At 35.3% G+C, this 26,444-nt stretch overlaps 2 protein-coding genes across 3 annotated transcripts in view; one reads left to right on the top strand and one right to left on the bottom strand.

Annotated features, from left to right (window-relative positions):
• LOC138316208 (zinc finger homeobox protein 4-like) overlaps nt 1–24,747 on the bottom strand; it is a 325,938-nt gene extending 301,191 nt beyond the window's left edge. Inside the window, exons 1-2 of the mRNA XM_069257789.1 lie at nt 24,604–24,747; nt 9,004–9,109 (exon numbers count right to left, since the gene is read on the bottom strand). The gene's annotated coding sequence lies outside the window, so the exon portion shown is untranslated. The remainder of the gene's footprint in view (nt 1–9,003; nt 9,110–24,603) is intronic.
• A 379-nt stretch (nt 24,748–25,126) lies between these two features.
• The window catches only part of LOC138316209 (uncharacterized), a 216,571-nt gene continuing 215,253 nt past the window's right edge, over nt 25,127–26,444 (top strand). Inside the window, exon 1 of one of the 2 annotated variants that reach the window (XM_069257795.1) lies at nt 25,127–25,209. The gene's annotated coding sequence lies outside the window, so the exon portion shown is untranslated. The remainder of the gene's footprint in view (nt 25,210–26,444) is intronic. The other variant, XM_069257796.1, reaches the window with a different exon arrangement.

Here is a 26,444-nt window from a genome sequence, read left to right as displayed (position 1 = left end):
TCCAGTCATTGCTAGTGTGTCCAGTCATTGCTAGTGTGTCCAGTCATTGCTAGTGTGTCCAGCCATTGCTAGTGTTTTCAGTCATTGCTAGTGTGTCCAGTCATTGCTAGTGTGTCCAGTCATTGTAAGTGTGTCCAGCCATTGCTAGTGTTCTCAGTCATTGTTAGTGTATCCAGTCATTGCTAGTGTGTCCAGTCATTGCTAGTGTGTCCAGTCATTGCTAGTGTGTTCAGTCATTGTTAGTGTGTCCAGTCATTGTAAGTGTGTCCAGTCATTGCTAGTGTGTTCAGTCATTGCTAGTGTGTCCAGTCATTGCTAGTGTGTCCAGTCATTGCTAGTGTGTCCAGTCATTGCTAGTGTGTCCAGTCATGGCTAGTGTGTCCAGTCATGGCTAGTGTGTTCAGTCATTGCTAGTGTGTCCAGTCATTGCTAGTGTGTCCAGTCATTGCTAGTGTGTCCAGTCATTGCTAGTGTGTTCAGTCATTGCTAGTGTACCTAATAATGGTTGGAACGCCCCTCCTCAAATATAAGTACCCTATCTATCACAATCCAAGTAACCCTTATAGGATTTTACAATAACCACTTCTGTGACAAATTTAGAAAATGTTCCATTATATACCAAAATCAAAATTTGATATACAATTACTTATATTTCTGTTATTTATTATACTTTAGAAATCTTCATTGCTGGCTACATCTTCTATTTCATGGTCTCCAATTTTATTGCTCACGTTTACATCTTTGTTTTGATAGCTAGGTAATGATTTTACAACCTAAAATGTGGAAACAATATCTGTGAAACTTTGTAAGATTATAGCAATATCATTCATAGTTTGTTTCATGATAAAATCAGTTTTTTTGGAAGAATACAAGGTTTTTTTATCGCCTTTTAACAAGTTAGGTCACTTTAAAAGTACACTTAACAAAAAAATGACATTTCTTATTTTGCACAATTGTCAGCCATCCAAATCATTAAATGGGTAGAAATGAAAATGTATTTCTTTTATTCACAATTCATTCACCATAATTTCAGTCCAAAGCAATATCAATAATTCCTAGATCAACAACCATCACCTAACTGGTTTTTTTTTTGCCTCCTTCTTGAAAAGTGCTGGTTTTTGTTTTGCCTCCTTCTTGAAAAGTGCTTTATATATTATCTACTAGGTCATCGACAGAAATTATCTACCACTTTCATCGCTTTTCAATCAATGCTTTCCCTTACCAGAAATCACAATGAACTATTACAAACAGTGCAGATTATTATGATTTCCAAAGGCAGATGAGATTCATCAAATCCATCCGCACAGCCAAATGACACTGTTATCAAAAATAACGTCTCTCCAAATAAGCCAAGAACTGCTAAAAATCAGAACTTTCCCTCCAAATGGTAGATACTTATAATTGAATATTTATATAAAAAACGCAAAATGAATAAATAAAATCTTCAATACAGAGAATTATCCGATAGCAAATAAAAATTACATCATTCTGCGAAACACTTGGAAATAGTAATCACTTTAACACTGAGAAATTTAGGGCAGGGCAAAGAAACCAGACAATATTGGAATTCCCAGCGGAAAATGAAGTCAAGTGTTTATGGGTGATTGGTGCCCTTCTCGGCTAGAGAAACAACCCGTAAAACAAGGCACAAACACAATAAACTCAATAACGACAAAAGAACAGTCAGAAACCTGATTGGAAATTCTAGCTAATTGGTTTTTAATTCCTTCTTTGTTCTATTCTGTCAAAGTGTTTAAACCTCACATAGCGTTTTTGTACATTAATTATGTTATGCCGTCACAGGTGTACTTTTAATTGGGAGTAAAAATTCATTAGGAGAAGGAAAAACAGGCGGAAAAACACTACTTTGAAGTCTGTACAGCAGAATTAGTGCTGGCTGCATCACGGCATCTTTTTAAAGAGGCCATATCAAATATGGGAGAAACAAAACTTAATGGTCATGCAACTGCTCAATTATATCAGTGCTAATTAGATATCAATGGGGGTAGCAAACAGTAGAGGCACAATCAGCAGATATGCAATAGCAGAAATCAATTCTCATGGACTTCCTTAACTTCAAACCACAAGGGCAAATCTGCCATTCCAATAAATGCTTTAGAGGAAAGAAAAAATGTTTGACAATTAACTAAAGTAAATATGGAATGATCTTATCATGCACATTGTCTGTTCAGTTTGTGTGTGTGGTCCTGAAACTTGCTAGCTTAGGATGTTGTGCAAAAAGAATAATTGTCAAATTTAGAATACTTTTGTATCTGCACTTGCCAAAGTAACCATATTACCTCTGTGAAACATTAAATTTTACAATTTTTGAAAAACTATACCCTTTATGTTGGGACAGCATCCTTAACACATGCGTAACCATTGTGGAGCACTAGTGATTATCTCGGATCATAAAACCCTGTTAAAGTTTACCCTTTGATAATTGGCAAAAGCTTTACTAACCAGAGGTCAGAAGAAATCTGCAAATATGCAGCATGCCTCCGCATAACATGTGGAAAGTTTTCATTCTTAAAATCATTTGTCTTTAAATTTCGTTCAAGTTAATTTGCCCTTAATTGAAGAAATTAAAATGATTCCCCGTTTTAATTGATTCGAACTTGAATGACACAATTTTTTACATAACTTTTCCGTTTGCATGCATTTTCAAAGAAAGTGAGAAGGGTGTATGACTATAAGAGTTTGGTAGACCATGATTAGGTTTATTATGTTTAGCCTTTAACAATTTAGTTACAACACCGATACCTATCCAGCCACTTATATCGGCCCATTATTGCGCCGACAATTTCAGAGGTAAAAACATTCCCATGTGTAACTCAATTATTTCTCCCTTTAAAATTGGAAATATAATATTACCATGCAAACGATTGTCTGTGATCTTATTATGCATATTGGGGCCTGAATCTAAACCTGATAACATTTTTGTTTGTGAAGCAATGATAAAGATATACATTAGTCCGTACTTACATGACAAACCCTTTCATTCCATCTCAAAAACACCATTTAAAACTCACGATAATATATTATTAGCTCTAATGTCATCAGAGACCGACAACAGCAGCGTCCACAATGGTGTTGCCATGGTTATCTTACATATAAACTATATGTTTTATATATATAGATACAAAATCATATCACATTACATTTCACTTTTAAAACACAAACTTCAGTTGAAGTTTGCCATGCAAGATGGCCGAGATGATTTAACCGATGGGAAATAGATGAGGTCGAATGGGGAATATATTGAATCACAGCAAAACTCTGGTCATTAGTATTCAGAGAATTATAGGAAACCATGAAATATTCTCGGAAATTTAATTATCTCCTAACGTTTCTGGCTAATCAGTAGAATTAGCAGCGACGGGGGTATCTATATAAGCCGATGGCTGACTCTTCTCAGTTTGGCTAATATTACTTTAACAACACCCAAAGACTATGTTTCCATGGAAACCATACACATATTTGATTACATATTTCTATGATCTTAACTTAATACACGACATGATCATTCTTCATTATAAACAGGACAATCTCCTTTGTTTTTTGTAAATAACTATTGGCATGACAGAGATTAGGTTAGGTGGATGATGAAAACACAATACTGATTGGCTAGCACAAGCTTAGTCATTTGATCCACAGACAAATATACTGGCTAATTGTCAGTTTTAATTATGGGAAATGTCTCAATTGAACATTATTTTACGTATAAATGTTTTCATTCTAATCAAATACAGCATTTTTAAGTGAGTTAAATGGACTCGTAGCCCTTCCTGCCAGTATTCTAAAACTGACCCAATATACCAATTAACTAAGATATCTAGAATTTTTGGTTAATTAGATAAAATTGTTTAAAAGCTTTTAGTATTTTGAGCCTGAGACCTTTAAAGAAGGTCAGAGTAGTTGAATATTTGGTAGTCATTTAATTGGTCCATGAATATCATTAATTTTTGGGATTTTTGGTTGTTGTTTTTTTTTTTAAGTCCTTTAAAAAAGTCAAGCAACTTGACCCCTTACTAACCATGATTGAACCACTCTGACATCCTAAGAAATATTTTTAAGGAATGAATTTAATTGGTCTGTAATAGTTCAAGCTTTCCGATGACAGCCTGATGCTTGACCACAGCCTGATCGATGCTTGACCACAGCCTGATGCTTGACCACAGCATAAGTTCAACAGACGTTTGGTCAAATCAAATAGTTCAGTATCTATACCAGGTGAATTCAGGTATCAAATAGCAACCTCCCAGGTGAGTAAACCATGTGATCAGTAAATGGTCTGACTTGTTGTGAAGTCTGGTGGCTTTGTAATGAGTTTGAAGTGTACAGATAAATAGTGAACTATCCATTATATGCATGATAACTAATAATAAAAAACATCTTGGTATAAAACCTTGTGTTATTCATTTTTACAACACACAATTGTAAAACATCTCTGTTTATCATTGTCAGATATCCAAGATGAAATAAAAACCTTCAAGATACTTAGTCTACAATTTCTACTCTTTCATCTTACAAATTGTTTCTCTTTAAAAAAATTCATAAAGCCACCTATTTAGTACTTTTTCACTTTTTGCCACTAGAGAGCCTATCAAAGGGAGGTAAGTCATACATTACACCACCCTGAGAGATCTCACTTGTACTGGGTCTGCTGTATTTTAGCACACAGACTAAGATTGCAGTTAATATGCCTGGGCGGATCGGCTCATTTTCGCTGTATTATAAACACTTTCACTTTATCCCAGTATATTCAGTAAAACCTCAGACAGCACCCCACACAGTCACTTAACTTGTGTGTATGCAACCTTAATAAGTTATAACCATGGAAACCTATTGGTTTGTAAGGAAACAGGTAGTTACCAAGTGATTAAGCAGACTCCACCCTTTTTTCCCACAAGCAAAAGTCAAACAAAGGAAGAGGAATTTACATGTAGTTTCGGGGACGTTCTCTGAACACCATCAGAATAATTGCTTTTAATAACATCTAATTCAAACAGTATGAAGGAAAAGGAAACCCATTACATATGAATTTTAAATACGGTTTTGATCCTTATTTTTGAGTTATGTAGAACAGGCAAACTCTTGTAGAGTCAACATGCACCTTTGAAGCAATTAATACAATTTACGTCACTGTTACTCTAATTTATACGTTTCAGACTCTTAATCAAGACGCGGTAAAGGAATGCTTTTAATCTGTCTAATTCTCTGTTTAATCACTGCAAGCTCTGGCAGCAATTAACATGTCTTCCTTTGCAGACAAAAACCACGGAAATGCTCTAAAGGGCACAAAAATCAACCAAATGTTTCCCTGTAGTAGCGGATAAAGAGATTGCTATTTTCAAAACTCAATAATAGACTGTTGTTTACACTTTTTTGTGTGTTTCAAGAATTAATCCTTTTCTAATTTCTATTTCGGCAAGCATCTGCGGGAGGTTTGATAGCAAAAGTGTTAGAAAGGTTCATTATCTAATGATGGCCATGTGTTACTAAGCTTAAACTGGCCTCCCAACCCCAGGGTAGTGCATCATCTAGTGTCTACTGTCAGAAGGGTACAGCAAGGAGGGAGGAGGGGGTACAGGTGAGAAGGAGGTTACAGTAGGTGATGGCAGAAACAGGTTATGAGGGAAGGATGGGGCTACAGTAGGGGAAGGGGATGCAGGTGACATAGAGGAGAGGATACAGGTGAGAAGGGGAGGAGGAGGTTACAGTAGGGGATAGGATACAGGTGAGAAGGGGAGGAGGGGGTTACAGTAGGGGAAGGGTATGCAGGTGACAAAGAGGAGAGGATACAGGTGAGAAGGGGAGGAGGGGGCTACAGAAGGGGAGGGTAATACAGGTGAAAAGGGAAGGAGGAGTTTACAGAAGAGAAAGGGGATGCAGGTGACAAAGAGGTGAGGGGGTTACAGTAGAGAAAGGGGATACAGGTGACAAAGAGGTGAGGGGGTTACAGTAGGGAAGAGGATACAGGTAAGAAGGGGAGGAGGGGTTACAGTAGGGGAAAGGATACAGGTGAGAAGGGGAGGAGGGGGTTACAGTAGGGGAGAGGATACAGGTGAGAAGGGGAGGAGGGGGTTACAGTAGGGGAGAAGATACAGGTGAAAGGGGAGGAGGGGTTTACAGCAAGAGAGGAGGTCCAGGTGAGAAGGGGAGGAGGGGGTAACAGAAGTGGAGGGTAAAAAGAAAAGGAAGGGAGATACAGGAAATAAATTAATACAGGAAGGAAGGGGATACAGGAAATGTAGTGGGATACAGGAAGGAAGAGAGATACTGGAAGGAAGGGGAATATACGAAAGAAAGGGAGATACAGGAAAGGAAGAGGATATAGGAAAGGAAGGGGATACAGGAAGGAAGGAGATATAGGAAAGGAAGGGGGATATATAAAAGGAAGGGAGATACAGGAAGGAAGGGAGATATAGGAAAGGAAGGGGATACAGGAAAGGAAGGATGGGGGATATAGGAAAGGAAAAAGGATACAGGAAGGAAGGGGGATACAGGAAGGAAGGGAAATATAGGAAAGGAAGGGGATACAGGAAAGGAAGGAGGATATAGAAAGGATTGGGGATATAGGAAAGGAAGGATACAGGAAGGAAGGGGGATACATAAAAGGAAGGGAGATATAGGAAAGGAAGGAGGATACAGGAAGGGAGATATAGGAGAGGGAGGGGGATACAGGAAGGAAGTGGATATAGGAAAGGAAGGAGGATATTGGAAGGATGGGGGATATAGGAAGGAAGGGGGACACAGGATAGGAAGGAGGATAAAGGAAGGAAGGGGGATATAGGAAAGGAAGGGAGATACAGGAAAGAAAGGGGATATAGGAAAGAAAGGAGGATAAAGGAAGGATGGGGGATATAGGAAAGGAAGGATACAGGAAGGAAGGGGGATATAGGAAAGGAAGGATACAGGAAGGAAGGGGGGTACATAAAAGGAAGGGAGATACAGGAAAGGAAGGGGATACAGGAAAGGAAGGATGGGGGATATAGGAAAGGAGGGAGATACATAAAAGGAAGGGAGATACATAAAAGGAAGGGAGATACATAAAAGGAAGGGAGATACAGGAAAGGAAGGGAGATACAGGAAGGAAGGGGATATAGGAAACAAAGGGAGATACAGGATAGGAAGGAGGATATAGGAGGGAAGGGAGGGGATGTAGGAAAGGAAAGGGGATACAGGATGGAAGGGGGGACATATGAAAGGAAGGAGGATATAGGAAAGGAAGGGAGATACAGGAAAGGAAGGGGGATACAGTAAGGAAGGAGATACAGGAAGGAAGGGGATATAGGAAAAGAAGGGGATACAGGAAAGGAAGGATGGGGGATATAGGAAGAAAGGAGATACAGGAAAGGAAGGGGGATATAGGAAGGAAGGAGGATATATAAAAGGAAGGGGGATATATAAAAGGAAGGGAGATACAGGAAGGAAGGGGGATACAAGAAAGGAAGGAACATATAAGAAAGGTAGGGAGATATAGGAAAAGAAAAAGGATACAGAAAAGGATGGAGGATATAGGAAAGGAAGGGATCACAGGAAGGAAGGAGATACATGAAGGAAAAGGGGATATAGGAAAGGAAGGGATCACAGGAAGGAAGGAGATACATGAAGGAAGGGGGATACAGGAAAGGAAGGGAGATATAAGAAAAGAAGGGAGATATAGGAAAGGAAGGGGATACAGGAAGGAAGGAGATACATGAAGGAAGGGGGATACAGGAAAGGAAGGGGAAAATAGGAAAGTAAAAGAGTTAAAGGAAGGAAGGGGATAGAGGAAGGAAGGCGGATACAGGAACAAAAGAGTACAGGAAAGGAAGGAGGTACAGAATCAGATATAGGGATACATGGTGATCATTTTCAAAATTATGTACCACAGGATATACTGCTAGGAAGGACATTTACATCATTTTTTTCTGTACAAATTTAACATCATCAAACTGACAGAAAAAGAAATGATGATGTCATCAATCTTCATTTTTAAGCTAAAACTTATCTAACTTTAATCAATATTCTTTAAATCTCTTTAATCATTAAAAAGGTTCACCAGCTAAATTTTACAACTAAATGATTAGTTGTAGAATTTATTAGTTTAATAAAAATTCTAGCGACCATTGTATAAGTAAATTCCATTAAAGTTTTGCAGAGCAAAACTATTTGTCAGTTTGATGATACATCTGAGAGGGTGGTCAGTTTGATGGTCAGATTGCTTGTTATTCTGATAGGATTGGTTCCAACCTAAAGGTACATAACCCAATGGCAAGGTACTGAGCCACGGAAGCTGGCTGCCATGATGGTCCACCTATACGAGATACTAGTGCAGATGTTAAAAATTGGCAAGGAGCGTTACATAAGAGGTGGGGAGACTAGGTCGTAACAGTATATCACAGATAATTGACAAGAGTAAGTAAAAGATGCATATCAAAGCCAAATAAGTAATTTTTGTCCAATCATTTTTTTCCCTTTCCAATTAATGCGGCAAATGATTGTCATCTATGATAAAGCCGGATGTCAGACATGCAATTATAGCCACAGGATCAATCTTGCCCGAGAATAAAATTTGCCGCTTAGAAAAGTCTAATTCTTGTACTTTGCAGAATGTGTCAGAGTGAGTACCTAGAATGTTATGGGATTTTTTTTATCTTTAATTACTGTAATGTCAAGTCTGATTGTTTTTCCCCACAATTTGCATACTAACACATTATGTGTAATCAGTGGATGACATATAAACCCCCTAATATTGAACTGGCATCTCCCTGCGTTATGGTTTGTCATGTAAACGCGGGGGGATTAACCGCGCGAGCACATCCACTGCGAGTCTGATGAATTCGGAGGTTATAACAGTGTAGCATAACCTCATTAAGACCATTCACCCTATATTTATGCAAATAACACACACAAAAATGTCCATTTATAATGCAGACACATAGCTCTTGCCAAATCAATAATAATTTTAGGAACAATATTGCAGAAGGAGATCTGATTAGCTTGAAACAAGCTTACCAACTTCTGGCCTTGGTTTTATGGAATTCTGATTATTTGGCTCCCAAGGGGTGAACAGTTGCGTTTCAGGACCGATGAGAATTGGCCACAATATTACTCTCAAAACCTGAAAAAATACAACATTTAATAAGTTATCGACGATGATGAAGTCCAGCCATTTACCAATTAACAAATTTATACTGCAGCATTATATATTGTCCAATGATTCTGCAGGGCACCGCTGGTTTTTTTCACACTGCAATGAGACAAATCTAAACAACTGCGGCCCACATAACTATCACACACTAACGTTAATGCACAGACCCATAGATCGGTCTCCACGCAAATCATTCCAGCAAGAAATTGATAATGCAAAAATACAGGATTTTTTGTGATTGATGTGATAAAATTTAGCAATAATTGAAAACATTTACTACTTTGAAAACAATTCTGGTAGCTGAACCACATGGGGCTTAATTGATCATTAAACAATTTGAATTGCAAATTCAAAATGACACAGCTTTATTGCTGTCGAGTTTGCCATGGAAACCATACTAATAATTTTACAGGATTAATTATTAAACCACAGATGCTACATGGTAGGACTAATTAACATGCTTTTTGTGTTCAAGGCAAAAAATCAGAGCAGACTGATAGGACACTATTCCTCGATAGATTAAATCGGTTATTTTTCTGCTGGTATGCCTGATTTTTACATGCTCATTAGTATCTAGACTACACACACAGTTGTTAATATTCGTCAGATATTCCTCACTAAATCAGTATCAATCTATTGTATATTTTATGAACTTTGCTTAAACCATAAGGCTCATGTTGCTATATGGTTTTCTTCTAAAAAAATCTTCTGGACATGGCATTCGCGCACAAAGGATAAAATCATTTCCAGCAAAAAAAACTGTGACACTGAAAATGTTTTAAGAATATTATGGTAAAATAAACAAATAAACAGAGAGAATTAGATGAAGCTACCGTCGAGTTTTACATGTCGACCTGCTTATAATAAGTACATCTCGCGGGCGAGCTTCTTAGTGAGACTCGCGTAATGAGATAACTAATTTACATGATGATAAAATAAAAACCTTGTCAATAACGTCTGACCTTCCAAGGCGCAGACAAGAAAATTTAAACATCATGATTGGCAGTAAACCCAAGGCACAAGCACCTGAGCAAAAATTGATTTTCAAATATTGCCTATACTTCTTATGCAGAATGCAATGAATTGAAAACAGAAAATTTGGATAAATTAGCTGTCTACAACTAAATGAGCTTTAAAATTGCAGTGGAGAAGGAACGAGAAGGAAACGAAAGCTATACTTAAATGAATTTTATGTCTACATGTTTGTATATTGGTAGGTATATATACAAGGATGTATATAGGTTTTTCAACATGAGGGGGGAATGGATACTGTCATTGTAAACCAAAATTTATCTACATTGGGTAAAAGCATGCAACAATATGTATGGCAGATTAAAACAATTGCGATACACTGTGATAGATGTTAACTTTGATACATATACGTACCGAAGGCCTCACTCCGGTATGTACATGTAGATAACGGTATTGATTTTTCAAAAACAAGTTACCTCTAGATCTGTCAAACTAAAAAATGTCTGTATATTAGACACTCCGAATTAATTGCTCCGAAATCTGTCTGATTCATCGACCCAGATCTTTTTTAAAGCAGACGTGCGCGTTGATTGGAGAGTGCCATGTCTGACCAGGCAGGTTGCCATAGGGCCTGTTAATGTCAACCAAGGACATAGTGACTTCCATATTAGAATTGGTAAATGTTCTCAAAATTAAAATGCAGAAATGCATATTTCAGGATTTAATGGAAACAAGGTGACCTAGAGGGGAAGGGTTGTATGGACATAGATATTTGATTGTTGGACAAAAGTAAAGGTTATATTTGAATAGATTGATGGTATCAGACAATCTTTAGACAACAAATGTAGGATAAATATCTAAATTTGAAAAAGTGAATATTGGAATCTTAACATAAATAGAGCATGGCAAGCAGTTGGAAGTCAAATATATGATAAATATTAATCTCGATAAGACTTAAGACTTAAAGTTATATGTGCCGTAACTGGACGAAAATTTTGACATGTTATTTTTTCTTCATTAATCTATTGAAAACCGTAAGGTTTGATGAATTAAGCCGTGAAAATCATTCAAATGGTTCCAGATGTCTGACAAACGTTAGTTGCAACACAGAATTTAAGTACTGTAAAATTGTTGGTTTTTATGCCTTATGTATGTTTATATGGAAACATACCTGCAGACAGCACTTTGCAATGACTAATTACATTATAAAAATGCTAAATGAAATTGTAGACCACGATTTGGCTTGATGGTCCGACCGTATGTACTCATTTCACTTCACTATAGATGTACATATAATGATTTTCGGCAGTACTGCCAAAAATCATTTTCAGCTCTTATATGTACTCGTAAAATTAAAACGTAAGCATTGAAAATACTGTAATTCTCAAAATGTAGGTAACTTTTGGTAATAAATAACATATCAAAAGCTCATCTTGATTCGTGAATATGAAAAATACGGCACATATAACTTTAAATAATCCTGTTTCCACATCCAATCTGGATTCAGTATTACAGAGTGTGGTGGCCAAATATATAGATACAACACCCCTCCACCCCCACCACCATTCCAACCATGACAGGACCTCAAAACTAAATGGGCAAGAAAACACAATACAAACAATTCTTCACTTTTTGTGCAAATGAATTTTACTTACTTTAATATTCTTTTAATTGTTGCGATTTTTTTTTTTCAAAGAGGCTTACAGTAAAACATGTCTTAGCATCCACCTCACTATATTGCCCATCTGTTAATAGGACCACCTTCATCAACAGACCTTTGTATACAGACCACCTGGCTATAAAGACCACTCCCTTTGTCCCTTTGGTGGTCTTCACTGTAGGTTATGTCATATTTATTCAAAAAGTAAAAAATCATTACATTCAAAGTCATTTTTCATTTCCAGCTATGAGACTTTAATCTTGGTGCAATTAAGATACTACTAACTATATATTCACTACTGATCACCTCATTTTAAAAATGTTGATGAAAAAATAATCAAGAAGAAAACCTGGTTTCCTCTTCAAGGCTGTAGACAAAAACTGGATGATTTTTTCTAAATATTCTGATGAAACTCCAGATTAATGGAATGCTAATTTTCCATGTTCTTGCCGAATTTCACAGCCAGCTTTTGATCTCGAGATGTAACTTGTAGATACATATGTAATTCAATAAAAGATCACACAAGCCACACAGACACCTAGAAAGGGACCAGCATTTATGCACTTTAGCAGTTTTTATTCTCAAATGAATACCATGCAAAATATTTGATCAAGAAGATGTATAGTACTTTTATATTGGTTAATTAGTATCTTTAATAAAATACCTGGTTACAATTTTATCTATAAACTTGTTAATAATAGAGGAATCAGCATCAAATATGTTTATAATAAACTTGTATGAAATTAAATCATCTAAGAACTTACTGTATTCAACTAAATAAATAAAATATGAAGTTGAAGCTGTAATATTTAAGTGATAATTATAGTGAGCTAACAGAAAGAGGGTCACTGTTACAGGAGGACGAGTTAAAAATGGTAATAATGTGTATAGATATCAGAAAACATGACATAGAAAAACATTTCAATATGTGAAATTTATAGTTTTCTTATGTATTTGCTTTTCCATCATTTCTCTAAAAAGGAATTTGCAAATAATATTGATCACAAGGAGAAAATAATGTGAAATGGTTTATTTCATAACATTTTACATTATCCAACAAAATGCTCATACTCTGTTGATTTGCTATAGGTATACATTCTCAAATGCCTTTAATTAAAGGTATACTGAAATCCTATTTCAAACACCTCTTTCGGAAAATGAAGTTCTGTTTTTTTCCCTTTTAAAATGGGGATTAATGCCCAGCCTATAATAGAATTATAATCTTACATGGATCTGTTTATAGTAGGCTGGTCAACATAAGGCTTTCCTAGTGTGGAGTAGCCAAAATCTTTCACAAAGGTTGAGATCTATTTTCTACTGGACAGATTTATGTCAGATTGTTTTACTTCCATATTAGATAGAAAAAGAATGACATTCACTTCCATCACAACATTATATGTGAAGTGTCATTACATGTTCTAATTTGATTACATCATTAACAATGTACACCACAACTTGGCTACATGTATTGATGACGTTGTGTAATTATTTGTGTGAACACCATATGAGAGTATACGTTGGAGGCCACAGTAAAGTAACAAAGAACATATTTTTTCCTTGAAATTAATTTTTATCACCTATAGCTAGTTTGCATCTTTTAATCTTGCAGCATTTACTCCTTTGAATGTCTTGGTAGCACATCCAGATGGTGAACGACGGAGCCCTGCTCTATAATGTATGAACTTATATGTTGATGATCCGAGAGGATGTCATTTTTATGAGTAAAAAGCAAACATCCCTTGTCAGACATACAAGCAGTATGTAAAGCCATAAGAAACAGCAGCCTCCAGCAGATTTGTCAAACATATTGACATGTCAGAAAACCTTTGTACTTAGCAAGCAATGGGCAAAGTAGAAAAAGTCCAGTCAAACAGGTTACTGTTTTAAACTATTACAGAACTAGAAGTGTTCCACGACGTAAATTGAGTTCTTTACACTAGTAAACAGACATTATGGCATCTTTTTTTCCCTTTATCGATGGGTAAATAGCATGACAATTGGGTTGAGATACAGCTTTTTATCCCTAACACTAAAATTTATGTTTATTGTTCAATATATAGAGACACCAATTTCAAATCATTATATATAGACTGGAACATAATCTAAAGTACTAATGCCAGAATGCACTTTTGAAATCAAATATTGGAATCAACGCCTCCTGCAAATTACAAATATTTCAAAAGCTCCAAATATTTAGCTTATATATGTTCATTTATGTATAAATCAAATGTTTTTCTTGATCAAGATTCAAAATGTTTATTTTTTAATAGGCACCATATTAAGCTTTAAGCTTAATAACCTCACAATTCTGCAATGGCTACCTATATAAATTGCAATTATTGCTATTTACCAAAAGGATTCATTAGGAAAAATTACCTAACATATATAGAAAATGGTCAATAACTATACATTTTTTCAAATCGTTTTAGAAATTTCTTCCTGGTTTTTTAAAGCTGGTAATAATTATTCATCATACACCTATCCTAACAGTAAAACCCTCATCAGAACAAAGAACTGATATGCATGCAATTTATCATCAAGCTTTTAAGCCAACTTTTCAACATTTCCTTAGGCTTAAACTAATTACAAGTCCATATCTGTGCTGAAGCCACTTCCATACTCAACAAAAACTCAAGAACAACAGACAAATTACCAGCAATCTATTACACAAATTTGGCAGAGAAAAACAAAAAATAACTTAGAAAAAAGACCAAGTTAAATTAATTAAAAGAGCAAGTGGAAGAAACCCCAATTTCCATATAAATGGAATATTGAGATCCCCAAGACATGTCCTAGCTCCCTTATAGTTTAAAGTATGGAGAAGTCCATCGGGAAACGTAGAAAATCAATCTTCCTTCTTCTGCACTCATTAACATTTAAAACATTTAGTCATAACTTCGCACATTGGGTCTCGAGCTGTCAACTTCTGCACTCACTAAGCAGTGTCCGTTCCTTTAATTCATGAGCCAGTATGCATGCTCGGAGAAGCATATGAACTTGATGTAATAAAGGATTCTTCATTAGAGAACAAAAATAACCTCATCTTTTATGTCCGCAATTACAAAGGAAACTGTCAGGGGAAAGAATAAAATTGTGTTTCAACTTTGATATAAATTATCATAAAAATGACGAGGTGTGACTATTACGCTAAGACGTTAAAATTGAGTCCCAAAATATCTAAAACTACCATCCAGTGTGAGATACATACAATCTGGACTCAACAGCATCCAATGTCTTCACACTTTAGTAACCTCATACAATTTTTATACTGAGAGTTCAGATTGTGTAAGATTTAAGATCGGTGAGTCATAAAGTATGCAATCATGGTTGTTTAATTATCACAGTGTATCTATTAATAAATCATACTGTTATCTAACTTTTACTAGCATATCAAAGGAATGTGTTGTTCGTCAAAATCAGAAACCAAGATATGATTATAAAGTCTATGCTATTCTATCTTAATCAAGATTTTTATTATCTTCTTAACATTGATCATCAGATAATTAAGAATCACTGAAATAAATACTTCAATTGTTTCAAAGATATATGGCTACAATTTAAGAGTACAATTTGTATCCATGTTTATCATTATTGCAATCCAGTAATTCAAATTGTATAATTGCTGATTTATCAGTGTGATCAAGGCAGGATATCAGGCTGACCATTAATGTTATACTTTTGAGGACATGGATGTGGTGTTGAAGTTGGAGGTATATTTGGCTATACAGTAGGTGATTGGAATTAGCAATGAGTGCCATAGCTCATAAGTTTGAGGCCTGGATATAAGGCACGGCCGGGTCATAAACTGACTTCCTTTTATAATAGTCTTGTGTTTCTGGGGTACCAGGTATAAAGGTAATTAATTAAAACACCTATATATGTATACACAAGAAGACGAACTAAATTCACTTGATCTGTTACATGCAGACTAATTATTAGACAATGTACCTAATGCGAGTTACTTTATGTGCAAGTTAGACTGTCTGACAACATAAATGTGAAAGTTCTAAAACTGATCTGAGTTTATTTACAAGTGGAAGCTCGTGTTTCATCCTCAATAGACTTACACAATTGTTTAAAACTTTCTATTTTTCATTTATGTCATATCTGTTCTCATGTAATATCTGTTCTCATGACACATCTGTTCTCATGTCACATCTGTTCTCACGTCACATCTGTTCTCATGTCATATCTGTTCTCATGTCACATCTGTTCTCACGTCACATCTGTTGTCATGTCATATGTGTTCTCATGTCATATGTGTTCTCATGTCATATCTGTTCTCATGTCACATCTGTTCTCACGTCACATCTGTTGTCATGTCATATGTGTTCTCATGTCATATCTGTTCTCTTATAACGTATGTTCTCATGTCATATGTGTTCTCATGTCACATCTGTTCTCACGTCATATCTGTTCTCATGTCACATCTGTTCTCATGTCATATCTGTTCTCGTGTCATATGTGTTCTCATGTCACATTTGTTCTCATGTCACATCTGTTCTCATGTCATATCTGTTCTCATGTCATATGTGTTCTCATGCCATATCTGTTCTCATGTCACATCTGTTCTCATGACATAGTTGTTCTCATGTCACATCTGTTCTCATGTCATATCTGTTCTCATGCCACATGTGTTCTCATGTCACATCTGTTCTCATGCCATATGTGTTCTCATGTCATATCTGTTCTCATGTCACATCTGTTCTCATGTCACATCTGTTCTCATGTCATATGTGTTCTCATGTCACATCTGTTCTCACGTCATATGTGTTCTCATGTCATATGTGTTCTCATGTCATATCTGTTCTCATGTCACATCTGTTGTCATGTCATATCTGTTCTCATGTCACATCTGTTCTCACATCATATCTGTTATCATGTCACATCTGTTCTCATGTCACATCTGTTCTCACGTCACATCAGTTTTCATGTCATATGTGTTCTCATGTCATATCTGTTGTCATGTCATATGTGTTCTCATGTCACATCTGTTCTCATGTCCCATTTGTTCTCATGTCACATCTGTTCTCATGTCATATCTGTTCTCATGTCATATGTGTTCTCATGCCATATTTGTTCTCATGTCACATCTGTTCTCATGTCATATCTGTTCTCATGTCACATTTGTTGTCATGTCACATCTGTTCACGTGTCATATGTGTTCTCATGTCACATCTGTTCTCATGTCACATCTGTTATCATGTCACATCTGTTGTCATGTCATATGTGTTCTCATGTCACATCTGTTCTCATGTCATATCTGTTGTCATGTCATATGTGTTCTCATGTCACATCTGTTCTCATGCCATATGTGTTCTCACGTCATATGTGTTCTCATGTCACATCTGTTCTAGTGTCATATCAGTTCTCACGTCACATCTGTTGTCATGTCATATGTGTTCTTATGTCATATCTGTTCTCATGTCATATATGTTCTCATGTCACATCTGTTCTCACGTCATATCTGTTCTCGTGTCATATGTGTTCTCATGTCACATTTGTTCTCATGACACATCTGTTCTCATGTCATATCTGTTCTCATGTCATATGTGTTCTCATGCCATATCTGTTATCATGTCACATCTGTTCTCATGACATATCTGTTCTCATGTCACATCTGTTCTCATGCCATATCTGTTCTCATGTCACATCTGTTCTCATGCCATATGTGTTCTCATGTCACATCTGTTCTCATGCCATATGTGTTCTCATGTCATATCTGTTCTCATGTCACATCTGTTCTCACATCACATCTGTTCTCATGTCACATCTGTTCTCATGTCACATCTGTTCTCATGTCACATCTGTTCTCATGTCACATCTGTTCTCATGTCACATCTGTTCTCATGTCATATGTGTTCTCATGTCAATCTGTTCTCATGTCACATCTGTTCTCATGTCACATCTGTTCTCACGTCATATGTGTTCTCATGTCATATGTGTTCTCATGTCATATCTGTTGTCATGTCACATCTGTTGTCATGTCATATCTGTTCTCATGTCACAACTGTTCTCACATCATATCTGTTATCATGTCACATCTGTTCTCATGTCACATCTGTTCTCACGTCACATCTGTTGTCATGTCATATGTGTTGTCATGTCATATGTGTTCTCATGTCATATGTGTTCTCATGTCATATGTGTTCTCATGTCACATTTGTTCTCATGTCACATCTGTTCTCATGTCATATCTGTTCTCATGTCATATGTGTTCTCATGCCATATCTGTTATCATGTCACATCTGTTCTCATGACATATCTGTTCTCATGTCACATCTGTTCTCATGCCATATCTGTTCTCATGTCACATCTGTACTCATGTCCCATTTGTTCTCATGTCACATCTGTTCTCATGTCATATCTGTTCTCATGTCATATGTGTTCTCATGCCATATCTGTTCTCATGTCACATCTGTTCTCATGTCATATCTGTTGTCATGTCACATTTGTTGTCATGTCACATCTGTTCACGTGTCATATGTGTTCTCATGTCACATCTGTTCTCATGTCACATCTGTTATCATGTCACATCTGTTGTCATGTCATATGTGTTCTCATGTCACATCTGTTCTCATGTCATATCTGTTGTCATGTCATATGTGTTCTCATGTCACATCTGTTCTCATGCCATATGTGTTCTCACGTCATATGTGTTCTCATGTCACATCTGTTCTAGTGTCATATCAGTTCTCACGTCACATCTGTTGTCATGTCATATGTGTTCTTATGTCATATCTGTTCTCATGTCATATCTGTTCTCATGTCACATCTGTTCTCATGACATATCTGTTCTCATGTCACATCTGTTGTCATTTCATATGTGTTTTCATGTCATATCGGATCTCATGTCATATCTGTTCTCATGTCACACCTGTTCTCATGTCATATGTGTTCTCATGTCACATCTGTTCTCACATCACATCTGTTCTCATGTCATATGTGTTCTCATGTCATATCTGTTCTCATGTCACATCTGTTCTCATGTCATATCTGTTCTCATGTCATATGTGTTCTCATGTCACATCTGTTCTCACATCACATCTGTTCTCATGTCATATGTGTTCTCACATCACATCTGTTCTCATGTCACATCTGTTCTCATGTCATATCTGTTCTCATGTCACATCTGTTCTCACGTCACATCTGTTATCATGTCACATATGTTGTCATGTCATATGTGTTCTCATGTCATATCTGTTCTCATGCCATATGTGTTCTCATGTCATATCTGTTCTCATGTCATATCTGTTCTCATGTCACATCTGTTCTCATGTCATATTTGTTCTCATGTCACATCTGTTCTCATGTCATATTTGTTTTCATGTCATATCTGTTCTCATGCCATATGTGTTCTCATGTCATATCTGTTCTCATGTCATATCTGTTGTCATGTCATATCTGTTCTCATGTCACATCTGTTCTCACATCACATCTGTTCTCATGTCACATCTGTTCTCATGTCACATCTGTTCTCACGTCACATCTGTTGTCATGTCATATGTGTTGTCATGTCATATGTGTTCTCATGTCATATGTGTTCTCATGTCATATGTGTTCTCATGTCACATTTGTTCTCATGTCACATCTGTTCTCATGTCATATCTGTTCTCATGTCACATCTGTTCTCACGTCACATCTGTTATCATGTCACATATGTTGTCATGTCATATGTGTTCTCATGTCATATCTGTTCTCATGCCATATGTGTTCTCATGTCATATCTGTTCTCATGTCATATCTGTTTCTCATGTCACATCTGTTCTCATGTCATATTTGTTCTCATGTCACATCTGTTCTCATGTCATATTTGTTCTCATGTCATATCTGTTCTCATGCCATATGTGTTCTCATGTCATATCTGTTCTCATGTCATATCTGTTGTCATGTCATATCTGTTCTCATGTCACATCTGTTCTCACATCACATCTGTTCTCATGTCACATCTGTTCTCATGTCACATCTGTTCCGTCACATCTGTTTCATGTCACATCTGTTCTCATGTCATATGTTGTTCTCATGTCATATGTGTTTCATGTCATGTGTTCTCATGTCATATTGTCTCATGCATATTGTTCTCATGTCACATTTGTTCTCATGTCACATCTGTTCTCATGTCATATCTGTTCTCATGTCATATGTGTTCTCATGCCATATCTGTTATCATGTCACATCTGTTCTCATGACATATCTGTTCTCATGTCACATCTGTTCTCATGCCATATCTGTTCTCATGTCACATCTGTACTCATGTCCCATTTGTTCTCATGTCACATCTGTTCTCATGTCATATCTGTTCTCATGTCATATGTGTTCTCATGCCATATCTGTTCTCATGTCACATCTGTTCTCATGTCATATCTGTTGTCATGTCACATTTGTTGTCATGTCACATCTGTTCACGTGTCATATGTGTTCTCATGTCACATCTGTTCTAGTGTCATATCAGTTCTCACGTCACATCTGTTGTCATGTCATATGTGTTCTTATGTCATATCTGTTCTCATGTCATATCTGTTCTCATGTCACATCTGTTCTCATGACATATCTGTTCTCATGTCACATCTGTTGTCATTTCATATGTGTTTTCATGTCATATCGGATCTCATGTCATATCTGTTCTCATGTCACACCTGTTCTCATGTCATATGTGTTCTCATGTCACATCTGTTCTCACATCACATCTGTTCTCATGTCATATGTGTTCTCATGTCATATCTGTTCTCATGTCACATCTGTTCTCATGTCATATCTGTTCTCATGTCATATGTGTTCTCATGTCACATCTGTTCTCACATCACATCTGTTCTCATGTCATATGTGTTCTCACATCACATCTGTTCTCATGTCACATCTGTTCTCATGTCATATCTGTTCTCATGTCACATCTGTTCTCACGTCACATCTGTTATCATGTCACATATGTTGTCATGTCATATGTGTTCTCATGTCATATGTGTTCTCATGTCACATCTGTTCTCATGTCATATTTGTTCTCATGTCACATCTGTTCTCATGTCATATCTGTTCTCATGTCATATCTGTTCTCATGCCATATGTGTTCTCATGTCATATCTGTTCTCATGTCATATCTGTTGTCATGTCATATCTGTTCTCATGTCACATCTGTTCTCACATCACATCTGTTCTCATGTCACATCTGTTCTCATGTCATATCTGTTCCCATGTCATATCTGCTCACATCTACTGTTCCTTTTTATCACATAATCCGCCTGATATCCAGTGATCTCGCCCGTGTAAAATTGTTGCATATGTCACTAGCGTAATATGACCTGGAGCGATTTTCATTGGCTGGAAGTTCATTGTGACATCAGACAGAAACAATAAAATGATGTCAGGAAAAATGATGTGACGTCAAGATTACGAGGACGGCGGGTCAAAATGGCAGCCTTTGCTGGATTTTCGGAATACATTTTGACATGAAATTCTTTGTTATGTAGGTATTTGGAGTTATGTGATAAAAAATGTCTTTAAATTTGTGTTCATTTGATGTGAGATTTATGAATTACTCACTTAGAGTAACTTATTACTAAAAATCACTTTTCATTATACAACCCAAAATTCTTACTATACTCTTACCATGCAAGTTAAAATGTTATCCTGACTGGTTAATCTTTACATATGTAATTTATGCCAGACTATGGAGGTATAGAAGAAAGCTGGAGTACCCAAATAAAAATATCCAACCTTTACCCTTAGTACCTGGTAACTGCCCAACATAGTAATTAAAATGTCTGTACATCCTAACCTAACTGAAGTCCACAAGTAAAAAAAAGTTACAGTGTCGCTAACTGACTAGAAAACTTTATTCACAATATTAATTTGAAACACCAGTACAAATTAATAGAGATAATGCCATGGTTTTAGTACTTAATTGAAAAGATTTAAAAAATGAAATTTCAAAGATTTTACTGTGTCTAACTAAAGCATAGTAAAGGAAACTGTGTGTTCAGTACATGTGTAAATCCACATAGGGACTTAACACGCACTTTAATATATAAAACAGAATGAAGTATATGCCCATAAAACACAGATATGTATATTATATAAGTATACACGGCCATGCAGGCAAAATATTTGACTAATATATATATCCTATGGTTTGTCTCAACTGTGTTTCTACAATGAATGACATATATCTGAAAAAATATTCTTCATTCATATGTTACCTTCCAAATTTAATGGATACAAGAAATTTACACAAAAAAACAAACTTCCGGCTCTCCAGCTGCTGACCCGGACTGTTAATTATAATCAACTCAAATATGTTTCATGCAAAGAATTTATAAACAGTTTCCATCTATCTGTACAGAGATTAAAATGGCATTATTGTACAATGATAGATACATGTTTTACTGTGTGTGTACAACAAAATTTTTATAGTTTATTTTGTTTCCATTTTTCTGGAGCCATGTGAATTAGAACTTTACAATGTTGATTGAAGCTGATAGTCTTATAAGGATACCACATGCATATCTATTTTTTATTTTTTATTTTCTTTGCATGATCTGTGACCATACTTTAAAAATATTTAAGTATATCACAGACAATATCCGTCTGGTCTGCCATACACATAGAAAAGTTTAACTTTTTAAATCTTAACATAAGCATTTTTACTAACTTCTTCATTTTAACTTTTACATATTTGGTGAGGCTACTTCTGGTTACTGGTATGGCCTAGAATTAATAACAAAGTTCCTAATTTTCAGTAATTATAAAAAATTGTATACTTTTAGTCTAAACTTGTTGTTAATAGGATGAAATTTATAGCCGTTGTCAATTACACAGTTTCATATAATTCTAGTACAGGGAAATAAAAATATGTGAATTTAAGATGCTAATTCTTAACTGTATTCACGCTTTTATTTATATTTACATTTCTTTGCCAATGGTACATAATTATGAGTTGTCATTAGACAGCACCTGCACATTCTATTATAACTAATGGCCATACATTATCGTTAGTGTTTTATGGACGTCATGGTGAGAAAGATGACCGAATCCTAAACAAAAAGTAATTAATGGTTCATCCCCTAGAAACTATGCTATCTTACTGACAGGTAATTACAATCCATCATAATTAACTTATCAAAGTCATATCATAAAGGTATGGTATCCAGGTGGTCCAATTAACTCATGATCATAATGATAAATGTATCTGTTAGGACTGTAGTGACTTTATGGTCAATAATGACTGACCTATACCTTATTATAACCATTACATACTGATCTATATTTGTATTATCTTGTGTTCTTATGTTATACCATGGATAACAATATATATATATCATACATAATTAATTCTAACACCAAATTACATGGTCAGTAGAGTTTGGTTGGATTTATTTAGGGTCTAAATGATGAGTGTTTATGTTGTATTTTTAATGATAATTACCAGTAAATATAACCTCCAGCTGACATACCCAGTAAATGCTTTTCGGAATTGATCTGACCTTTTTTTATAATAAAAGGACAAAAAAATTATTCTACTCATCAGATGGGACATGCATGAATATTCTTTGATTTATTTAAATACATAGTTTAAATTTTTTATTTAGTTTTATCATTTTTTCATTTTTCTTTTCTTTATGAGTAATTTGATATATTTCTTCTATATAGAGGTACAGGAACTATGATGTTAATGAGTGGGTTTTTTTTATAAGTTTTTTTTATATGCCTCTTCTTCCTTGTTTGAATATTGTAAAAAATTTGACCTTTTTTTAAATATCATGAAAAGTTCCACACTTTACAAACACATGAATGCCATTAAATTAAACCAATACACACATGTAGTACATGGTTTCATGTTTTGTATTACTCATGAATTTTCCTGAGTATTCATTTCAATTCTTTGAATCTTCAAATCTATATGAAATGACACCTTCAATATTTTTTAAATATCTTATCTTTTATACGTTTGGTTTGTTTATTTTTACGTCCTATTAACAGCCAGGGTCATTATACAATGTGGCATTTGTAAATTTTTTTTTTATTTTTACATCATAATTATTATTTTAGTTCAAACAATTTTTATCTGTATAAAACAAAGCTCTATGAAAATAAATATATATAGTTCCTGGGTACATCATTATATATATAAGCAAATTATTAAAACAAAGACAAAAAAGAGGAAAATTAAAATTATCATGTATAAATGAAAATATAAGAAATAAAAATTTTATTTGAAAGAATCTGAAAAATCAACAAAATTAGTTTATTTTTGGAGTTAATCTACAGGCCTGTAAATGTATCAAGAGCTCATTAGTATTTGGCAACCAATTAGTCTTACCCAATACGAAGTACAGTGCACTATAAAAAGGCTTGTGAAGTAAGCCTGTATTGTGTTACACTTTTCACAGTCTAACGACAAATGTGAAATTTCACACCTCTAGGTGTAAAGCTACAAGTGGTGTACGACCCTTTTCACAGCTTTACTGATGATCTTGATAACCTCCACAAGCACATGCATTATATTCTCTCTCGAATGCACGTGCGTATATCTGATCTAAAGACGTCGTCCGTTTTATTGTGCAGTGCTGCATATCTGATAGACCAGCTCATTGAACCGTGAAAGTAGATCAATAATCTAAAGTCGTGACGTGTATCAGAGCATCCAGACAGAACAGTATGTACTGGTGACAGTATCAAAACTGCACATCGGCAAAACACTTTGCACGTGTGTAAACGTGCACGTGTATAAGTATAAACAAACATGCAACGCAATATCAGATATGATATTTTCACACAATAGAGTCGAAGTTACAAATAACTTACAATTATGATAAAATAGCATTTTACATATACATACCTGTAGAAACAGAGTCCTAAATTGTGCGACCGAAAACTGAGGTCAAAAGTCATAATAGCCCAGCAGACGGCATTATTTTAGGAAACGAAAAGTAGCGCCGATATTAGAGATGAAGAAATGTCAGCTGTTGTTTTCTAGCTCACAGCCGACCAGTCAGACATCGCGCCAGCCAGGCTTCAATCTACCAATGGCGACTAATTACAAACTGATAATTAGTTGCTGGTAATGCAGCTATATAGACAGTGTGACCTAGTTGAACTTGGCCCCAAATACCCGCTCCATCTCGAGCAGTGCGTGCTACACTATCGAAAAAGTAATATCAACTTTCTCACCTTAAAAAACGTATTGCCATTTTCAACTAAATTCGATTGGTCACGGCTTCCTTCTTCATCCCACAGATGCAATGGAAAAGAATGACTAAAAATAACGCAAAATGAAAAGTGGATATTTTTATTGTGCTAATTAATTATTCAAAAATTAATTGGAATGAGGTGCGCATGCTTCAATTAACAAGTTTGGCGGGTAAAGCATTGTGGGTAATGCGGAAGCCATCACTGAGAGATCGAGAGCTGTGATTCACTTCGATATTTTATTGTAGACGTGAAGGTGAGACAAAGTCATGATTGAATATCTGGTGTCGTTAACTTGTGTTAATTATGAATCTCTACGAAATAACTCAAATTCACAAGTCAACAATAGGTGCATTACTGATTTGTCACAGAAACAAAAAAGGTGCACAAATGTATGCAGACGAAACATGAACCGGAAGAGGAAATAAGATCAACTTTCACTTTGACCGGTCTAGATAAATGAGGATAGTTGGGCCGTAAATGTTGTTACCTAAGCTATGAAAACGTTCCAAATTAACGGACACCAAAATATTCATGTAATTTAAAGAAAATAAGATAATTTATTGAGTTAATAATACGAATCTACGCTCTGGCAATGGCTTGCGCAAATGTATGCAGTGTTGTATTGTAATTTATACAATAGGCTACACAAAGAGATACGCACCTTTTCATGTATTCTTCCAGTGTACATGAAATAAACATTCAACATGATCCAAATGTACATTACAAAGTTGATATTTTAATAAAGAAATGTTAAACACCATTTTAACCTTGTCATCAAACTTAATATCCTAAACATAATTATTAGCAAATATTTGATATTACAATGTAGTTTTATGATAAATTTGTTCTGTCATTGTTTAGATTAGATTAATTTATTTACTGCTTTATTGAAATATTATATATACAGTATTGAAATACGATATATACAGTAGTTTTTACATAAGAGAATGTAATGTATGAGATGATTCTGAACCTACTTACTTTTGTGTGGCTTGGCAGAATTTATGCATTAATTGCCAATACATGTTATGTACATGCATACAAATATTTTGTTTTCATGACATTTTATATTTCAATGAATATGCTAGTGTACATAGTATAACTGTATTAATGTTGCCTTCATTCATTGTCACTGACTCTTAGCTTCCTTCCTGCAGGGAGCTACACGCACCTTAATTATTAACCCTTGGATATTGAGGATGTGTTGCCTTATAATTTCATGGAAGTGCACTAGGAGTGGAATTTTTAAAATATAAGTTTGATAATCATGTGGTATATAAAATGCTGAAAGTAGTTTCCCAATCCCATTGTGTATAATTTGTATACAATAAAATATTTTGAATTGAATTGAATATAACCAGGTCATATATTGATTTATAATCAGGTCACATGTAGATATATAATAAGGTCACATGTTGATATGATCAGGTCACATGTTGATATATAATCAGGTCACTTGTAGATATATAATCAAGTCACATGTAGATA

The sequence above is a fragment of the Argopecten irradians genome, chromosome 2 (assembly GCF_041381155.1).
Source record: "Argopecten irradians isolate NY chromosome 2, Ai_NY, whole genome shotgun sequence".
NCBI classification, from domain to species: Eukaryota; Metazoa; Mollusca; class Bivalvia; order Pectinida; family Pectinidae; genus Argopecten; species Argopecten irradians.
The sequence above is the reverse complement of the archived record's forward strand: the minus strand, read 5'-3'. Positions and strand labels throughout refer to the sequence as shown.